We start from the raw sequence: 9,411 nt of genomic DNA on the forward strand, positions 1-9,411 counted from the left end.
CACTTACACCAATAGACAGATTATCAAAACAGAAAATTAATAAGGAGACACAAGTCTTAAGTGATACATTAGATGAGATGGATCTCATTGATATCTTCAGGACATTACATCCAAATGCAGAAGAACTCACCTTCTTCTCAAGTGCCTGTGGAACATTCTCCAGGATAGACCACATCTGGTGTCACAAATCAAACCTCAGTAAATTTAAGAAAATGGAAATCATATCAAGCATCTTCTCTGACCACAATGCTATTAGGCTAGATATCAATTACAAGAAAAAAAAACAACTGTAAGAAACACAAATACATGGAGATTAAAAAACACATTTCTAAATAACCAACAGGTTACTGAAGAAATCAAAAGGGAAATAAAAAAAAATTCTAGAAACAAATGACAATGAAAACACAACCAAAAACCTATGGGATGCAGCAAAAGCACTTCTAAGAGGGAAGTTTATAGCAGTACAATCATACCTCAAGAAACAAGAAAAACCCCGAATAGACAATGTAACTTTACACCTAAAACAACTGGAAAAAGAAGAACAAAGAAACCCCAAAATTAGTAGAAGGAAAGAAATCATAAAGTTCTGAGTAGAAATAATTGAAAAAGAAATGAAAGAAACAGTAGCAAAGATTAATAAAACTAAAACCTGGTTCTTTGAGAAGATAAACAAAATAGACATACCTTAGCCAGACTCATCAAGAAAAAAAGAGAGAAGAAATAAATCAACAAAATTAGAAATGAAAAAGGAGAAGTTACAACAGACAATGCAGAAATACAAAGGATCACAATAGATTATTATGACCAACTATATGGCAATAAAATGGATAACCTGGAAGAATTGGACAGATTCTTAGAAAAGTTTGACTTTTCAAGACTGAACAAGGAAGAAATTGAAATTATGAACAACCGAATTCAGTTCAGTTCAGTTCAGTCGCTCAGTCATGTCCGACTCTTTGCGACCCCAGGAATCGCAGCATGCCAGGCCTCCCTGTCCATCACCAACTCCCGGAGTTCATCCAGATTCATGTCCATTGAGTCAGTGATGCCATCCAGCCATCTCATCCTCTGTCGTCCCCTTCTCCTCCTGCCCCCCATCCCTCCCAGCATCAGAGTCTTTTCCAATGAGTCAACTCTTTGCATGAGGTGGCCAAAATACTGGAGTTTCAGCTTCAGCATCATTCCTTCCAAAGAAATCCCAGGGCTGATCTCCTTCAGAATGGACTGGTTGGATCTCCTTGCAGTCCAAGGGACTCTCAAGAGTCTTCTCCAACACCACAGTTCAAAAGCATCAATTCTTTGGAGCTCAGCCTTCTTCACAGTCCAACTCTCACATCCATACATAATCACAGGAAAAACCATAGCCTTGACTAGACAGACCTTTGTTGGCAAAGTAATGTCTCTGCTTTTGAATATGCTATCTAGGTTGGTCATAACTTTCCTTCCAAGGAGTAAGCGTCTTTTAATTTCATGGCTGCAGTCCCCATCTGCAGTGATTTTGGAACCCCCCAAAATAAATTCTGACACTGTTTCCACTGTTTCCCCATCTATTTCCCATGAAGTGATGGGACTGGATGGCATGATCTTCATTTTCTGAATGTTGAGCGTTAAGCCAACTTTTTCACTCTCCACTTTCACTTTCATCAAGAGGCTTTTGAGTTCCTCTTCACTTTCTGCCATAAGGGTGGTGTCATCTGCATATCTGAGGTTATTGATATTTCTCCTGGCAATCTTGATTCCAGCTTGTGCTTCCTCCAGCCCAGTGTTTCTCATGATATACTCTGCATAAAAGTTAAATAAGCAGGGTGACAATATACAGCCTTGATGTACTCCTTTTCCTATTTGGAACTAGTCTGTTGTTCCATGTCCAGTTCTAACTGTTGCTTCCTGACCTGCATACAAATTTCTCAAGAGGCAGATCAGGTGGTCTGGTATCCCCATCTCTTTCAGAATTTCCCACAGTTTATTGTGATCCACACAGTCAAAGGCCTTGGCATAGTCAATAAAGCAGAAATAGATGTTTTTCTGGAACTCTCTTGCTTTTTTGATGATCTGGCGGATGTTGGCAATTTGATCTCTGGTTCCTCTGCCTTTTCTAAAACCAGCTTGAACATCTGGAAGTTAACGGTTCACATATTGCTGAAGCCTGGCTTGGAGAACATTGAGCATTACTTTACTAGCGTGTGAGATGAGTGCAATTGTGTGGTAGTTTGAGCATTCTTTGGCATTGCCTTTCTTTGGGATTGGAATGAAAACTGACCTTTTCCAGTCCTCTGGCCACTGCTGAGTTTTCCAAATTTGCTGGCATATTGAATGCAGCACTTTCACAGCATCATCTTTCAGGATTTGGAGTAGCTCAACTGGAATTCCATCACCTCTACTAGCTTTGTTCGTAGTGATGATTTCTAAGGCCCACTTGACTTCACATTCCAGGATGTCTGGCTCTAGCTCAGTGACACTGTGATTATCTGGGTCGTGAAGATCTTTTTTGTACAGTTCTTTGGTGTATTCTTGTCACCTCTTCTTAATATCTTCTGCTTCTGTTAGGTCCATAGCATTTCTGTCCTTTATCAAGCCCATCTTTGCATGAAATGTTCCCTTGGTATCTCTAATTTTCTTGAAGAGATCTCTAGTCTTTCCCATTCTGTTGTTTTCCTCTATTTCTTTGCATTGATCACTGAAGAAGGCTTTCTTATCTCTTCTTGCTATTCTTTGGAACTCTGCATTCAGATGCTTATATCTTTCCTTTTCTCCTTTGCTTTTCGCTTCTTCTTTTCACAGCTATTTGTAAGGCCTCCCCAGACAGCTATTTTGCTTTTTTGCATTTCTTTTCCATGGGGATGGTCTTGATCCCTGTCTCCTGTACAATGTCATGAACCTCAGTCCATAGTTCATCAGGCACTCTATCTATCAGATCTAGGCCCTTAAATCTATTTCTCACTTCCACTGTATAATCATAAGGGATTTGATTTAGATCATACCTGAATGGTCTAGTGGTTTTCCCTACTTTCTTCAATTTAAGTCTGAATTTGGCAATAAGGAGTTCATGATCTGAGCCACAGTCAGCTCCTCGTCTTGTTTTTGCTGACTGTATAGAGCTTGTCCATCTTTGGCTGCAAAGAATAGAATCAATCTGATTTCAGTGTTGACCATCTGGTGATGTCCATGTGTAGAGTCTTCTCTTGTGTTGTTGGAAGACAGGGCGTTTGTTATGACCAGTGCATTTTCTTGGCAAAACTCTATTAGTCTTTGCCCCGTTTCATTCCGTATTCCAAGGCCAAATTTGCCTGTTACTCCAGGTGTTTCTTGACTTCCTACTTTTGCATTCCAGTCCCCTATCATGAAAAGGACATCTTTTTTGGGTGTTAGTTCTAAAAGGTCTTGTAGGTCTTCATAGAACCGTTCAACTTCAGCTTCTTCAGCATTACTGGTCGGGGCATAGACTTGGATTACTGTGGTATTGAATGGTTTGCCTTGGAAACGAACAGAGATCATTATGTCGTTTTTGAGATTGCATCCAAGTACTGCATTTCGGACTCTCTTGTTGACCATGATGGTTACTCCATTTCTTCTGAGGGATTCCTGCCCGCAGTAGCAGATATAATGGTCATCTGAGTTAAATTCACCCATTCCAGTCCATTTCAGTTCGCTGATTCCTAGAATGTTGACATTCACTCTTGCCATCTCTTTGTTTGACCACTTCCAATTTGCCTTGATTCATGGACCTGACATTCCAGGTTCCTATGCAATATTGCTCTTTACAGCATCAGGCCTTGCTTCTATCACCAGTCACATCCACATCTGGGTATTCTTTTTGCTTTGGCTCCACCCCTTCATTCTTTCTGGAGTTATTTCTCCACTGATCTCCAGTAGCATATTGAGCACCTACCAACCTGGGGAGTTCCTCTTTCAATATCCTATCATTTTGCCTTTTCATACTGTTCATGGGGTTCTCAAGGCAAGAATACTGAAGTGGTTTGCCATTCCCTTCTCCAGTGGACCACATTCTGTCAGATCTCTCCACCATGACCCGCCCATCTTGGGTTGCCCCATGGGCATGGCTTAATTTCATTGAGTTAGACAAGGCTGTGGTCCTAGTGTGAATAGATTGACTAGTTTTCTGTGAGTATGGTTTCAGTGTGTCTGCCCTCTGATGCCCTCTTGCAACACTTACCATCTTACTTGGGTTTCTCTTACCTTGGGTGTGGGGTTTCTCTTCACGGCTGCTCCAGCAAAGCACAGCCGCTGCTCCTTGCCTTGAACGAGGGGTATCTCCTCACCACCGCCCTTCCTGACCTTCAACTGGGATAGCTCCTCTAGGCCCTCCTGTGCCCGTGCAGCCACGGCTCCTTGGACTTGGGGTTGGTCCTCCCAGCCGCCGCCCCTGGCCTCAGGCGTGGGTGTGTGGGGGCGTTGGGTAGGTCCTCCCGCCCACTGCCCCTGACCTCGGACGCGGGGTAGCTCCTTTCAGCCGTTCCTGCACCGTCGCAGTCTGGCACTCTCTACCACTGCCCCTGACCTCGGACATGGGGCAACTCCTCTTGGCCACCGCCCTTTGGGCATGGGGTCCTCCCAGTTTCTGCCCCTGACCTAGGATGTACACAATTACAAGCACTGAAATTGAAGCTGTGATTAAAAATCTCCCAAAAAACAGAAGTCCAGGACCACATGGCTTCACAGGAGAATTCTGTCAAACATTTAGAGAAGAACTTATCCCTATCCATTTAAAATTCTTTCCAAAAATGGCAGAGGAAGGAATACTTCCAAACTCATTAAGGCAATTATCACCGTGATACCAAAACCAGACAAAGACAACACACAAAAAGAAAACTGCATGGCAATATCACTGATGAACATAGATGCAAAAATCCTCAACAAAATTTTAGCTAACAGAATCCAGCAACACATCAAAAAGCTCATACACCATGATCAAGTTGGGTTTATTCCAGGGATGCAAGGATTCTTCAATATATGCAAATCAATCAATGTGGCACACCATATTAATAAATTGAAAGATAAAAACCATATTATCATCTCAATAGATGAAGAAAAAGCCTTTGACAAAATTCAGCACTCATTTATGATTAAAAATCTTCAAAAAATGGGCATAGAAGAACCTACCTCAACATGCTAAAGGCCATATATGATAAGGCTACAGCAAATATTATTGTCAATGGTGAAAGACTGGAAGTGTTCCCCCTAAGATTAGGAGCAAGACAAGGGTGTCCACTTTTGCCACTATTATTCAACATAGTTTTGGAAGTCCTAGCAACAGCAATCAGAGAAGAAAATGAAATAAAAGGAATCCAGATGGGAAAAGAAGAAGTAAAGCTCTCACTGTTTGCAGGTGACATGATACTGTACATAGAAAATCCTAAAGGTAGTATCAGAAAATTACTAGAACTAATCAGTGAATTTAGCAAAGTTGCAAGATACAAAATCAATACACAGAAATCACTTGCATTTCTATACACTAACAATGAAAATCAGAAAGAGAAATTGAGGAATCAATCCCATTCACCATTGCAACAAAAAGAATTAAATATCTAGGAATAAACTTACCGAAGGACAAGAGAACTGTATACAGAAAATTATAAGACACTAATGAAAGAAATCAAAGATGGCATAAGCAGATGGAGAGAGATTCCATGTTCCTGGGTAGGAAGAATCAATATTTTGAAAATGACTATACTACCAAATGCAGTCTACAGATTCAATGTGATCCCTATCAAATTACCAATGGCATTTTTCACAGAACTAGAACAAAAAGTTTTACAATTCATATGGAAACATAAAAGACCCTAAATAGACAAAGCAGTCTTGAGAAAGAAGAATGGAGCTGGAGGAATCAACCTTCCTGACTTCAGATTATACTACAAGGCTACAGTCATCAAGACAGTATGGTACTGGCACAAAAACAGAAATATCGACCAATGGAACAAGATAGAAAGCCCAGAAATAGACTCATGCACCTATGGGTACCTTATTTTTGACAAAGGAGGCCAGAATATTCAATGGGGCAAAGACAGCCTCTTTAATAAATGGTGCTGAGAAAACGGGACAGCTACATGTAAAAGAATGAAATTAGAACACTTTCTAACACCATACACAAAGATAAACTCAAAATGGATTCAAGACCTAAATGTAAGACCAGACACTGTAAAATTCTTAGAGGAAAACATAGGCAGAACATTCAATGACACAAATCAAAGCAAGATCCTGTATGACCCACCTCCTAGAGTAATGGAAATAAAAACAAAAGTAAACAAGTGGGACCTGGTTAAACTTAAAAGATTTTGCACAGCAAAGGAAACTATATGCAAGGTGAAAAGACAGCCTTCAGAATGGGAGAAAATAATAGCAAATGAAACAACTGACAAAGGATTAATTTCCAAAATATACAAGCAGTTCATACAACTCAATGTTAGTAAAACAAACAACCCAATCAAAAGGTGAGAAAAAGACCTAAACAGACATTTCTCCAAAGAAGACATACAGATGGCTAACAAACACATGAAAAGATGCCCAACATTGCTCATTATTAGAGAAATGCAAATCAAAACTACAATGAGATATCACCTCACACTGGTAAGAATGTCCATCATGAAGAAGTCTACAAACAATAAATGCTAGAGAGGGTGTGGAGAAAAGGGAATGCTCTTGCATTGTTGGTGGGAAAGTAAAGAACCACTAGAGAAGACGGTATGGAGATTCCTTTAAAAACTAGGGGGAAAAAAACCCACCATATGACCCAGAAATCCCTCTCCTAGGCATATACTCTGAGGAAACCAAAATCAAAAGAGATGCATGTATTCCATTGTTCATTGCAGCACTATTTACAATAGCTAGAACATGGAAACAACCTAGATGTCCATCAACAGATTAATGGATAAAGAAGTCATGGTACATATACACAATGGAATGTTACTCAGCCATAAAAAGGAACGCATTTCAGTCAGTTCTAATGAAGTGGATGAACCTAGGACCTATTATACAGAGTGAATTGAGTCAGGAAGAGAAAGATAAATATCATATTCTAACACACATATAAAGAATCTAGATAAATGGTACTGAAGAATTTATTTACAGGGAAGCAATGGAAAAACAGACATAGAGAATAGTCATATGGATATGGGGAGAGGGGAGGAGAGGGTGAGATGTATGGAAAGAATAACATGGAAACTTACATTCAGTTCAGTTCAGTTCAGTTCAGTCGCTGAGTCGTGTCCGACTCTTTGCGACCCCATGAACTGCAGCTCTCAGATGGTAAAGAATCTGCTTGTAGTGCAGGAGACCAGGGTTTGATCCCTGGGTTGGCAATATCCCCTGAAGAAGGGAATGGTTACCCAGTCAAGTATTCTTACCTGGAGAATTACATGGACGAAGGAGTCTGGCCAGCTATACTCTGTGGGGTTGCAAAGAGTTGGACACTACTGAGCAACTAAAACACACACACACACACACACACACACCCCAGCAGTACATAAGGGCTCTCTTTTCTCCAAGTTCTTGCCAACATTTGTTTTCCTTGTTTTTTTTTGGTAATAACCATTCTTACAGGTGTGAGGTGATATTTTATTGTAATTTTGATTGCGTTTTCCTGATGATTAGTGATGTTGAGCACCTTTTCCTGTACTTGTTGGCCTTTTGTATGTCTTCTTTGGAAAAATGTCTATTCAGAACCTCTCCTCATTTTTAAATTGGGTTGTTTCCTTTTCTGTTAAGTTATATAAGGGTTTAAACAATATATTGTAGATTATAAGTCAACTATATTCTAATGGAAAGTAAAAGTTTAAAAAATTTTGGTAAAATTGCAGGATACAAAACATACAAAAATCTGTTGCATTTCTATATACTAACAGTGAAATATCAGAAAGAGAAATTAAGGAAACAATCTCACTGTTGCATTAAAAAGGATCAAATACTTTGGAATAAGTTTACCTAAGGAGATAAAAGACCTGAACTCAGAAAACTATGAGACTGATGGAAAAAAACGAACAATGGCACAACAAATGGAAAGATAGACTGTGCTCTTGAAATTGGAAGAATTAATATTATCAAAATGACCATACTACCCAAAGCAATCTATAGATTCGGTACAACATCTGTCAAAATACCAATGGTATTTTTCATTCACCTAGAACAAAAAAATTTTAAATTCGTATAGAAACAGAAAAGGCCCTGAATAAAGGACAGAGTTGGAAGAATCAGGCTCCCTGACTTCAGACAGTACTACAAAACTACAGTCATCAAAACAGTATGATACAGACAAAAAAAAAAAAAAAAAAAAAAAACCAGACACATAGACCATTGGAACAGAATAAAAAGTCCAGAAATAAACCCATACACTTATGGTCAATTCATTTACAACAAAAGAGGTAAGAACATACGATGGAGAAAAAACAGTCTCTTCAGTGAGTGGTGTTGGAAAAGCTGGACAGCCACATATAAAAGAATGAAATTAGAGCAATATGGGCTTCGCTGGTGGTTCAGATGGTAAAGAGTCTGACTCCAATGAGGGAGACCTGGGTTTGATCCCTGGGTTGGGAAGGTCACCTGGAGAAGGGAATGGCTACCCATTCTCAGATGGTAAAGAGTCTGCCTGCAATGCAGGAGACCTGAGTTCAATCCCCAGGTTGGGAAAATCCCCTGAAGGAGGGAATAGCAACCCACTCCAGCATTCTTGCCTGGAGAATTCCATGGATGGAGGAGCCTGGCAGGTGACAATCCATGGGGTTGCAAAGAGTCAGATACAACTGAGTGACTAACACTTCACTCACTAACATCATATACAAAAATAACTCAAAATGGATTAAAGACTTAAGCCTAAGACTGATACTATAAAACTGCTAGAGGAAAACATAGGCAGAACACACTTTGACATAAATTGCAACAATATTTTTTTTTTATCTGTCTTCCAAAGTAAAGGAAATAAAAGCAAAAATAAGCAAATGGGATCTAATTCACTTAAAAGCTTTTCCCTAACAAAGGAAACCATAAACAAAATGTAAAGACAACCTACTGAATAGGAGAAAATATTTGCAAATGATATGACTGATAAAAGATTATTATCCAACATATCTAAAGAGTTCATAAAACTCAACATCATAAAAACATACAACCCTATTAAAACATGGGCAAAAGACCCAAATAGATATTTTTCCAAAGAGGACATGCAGATGGCCAACAGACATGTGAAGAAATTCTCAGTATCGCTAGTCATCAGGGAAATGCAGATCAAAAGCACAATAAGATACTACCTCACACCTATCAGAATGGCTATCATCAAAAATAAAACAAATAACAAATGTTGATGAGGATGTTGAGAAAAGGGTACCCTCGTACACTGTTGGTGGGAATGTAAATTGGTGTAGACACTATGGAAAACAGTGTTGCAGTTTCTAAAAAACT

This window comes from Bos javanicus, chromosome X (assembly GCF_032452875.1).
Source record: "Bos javanicus breed banteng chromosome X, ARS-OSU_banteng_1.0, whole genome shotgun sequence".
NCBI lineage: Eukaryota > Metazoa > Chordata > Mammalia > Artiodactyla > Bovidae > Bos > Bos javanicus.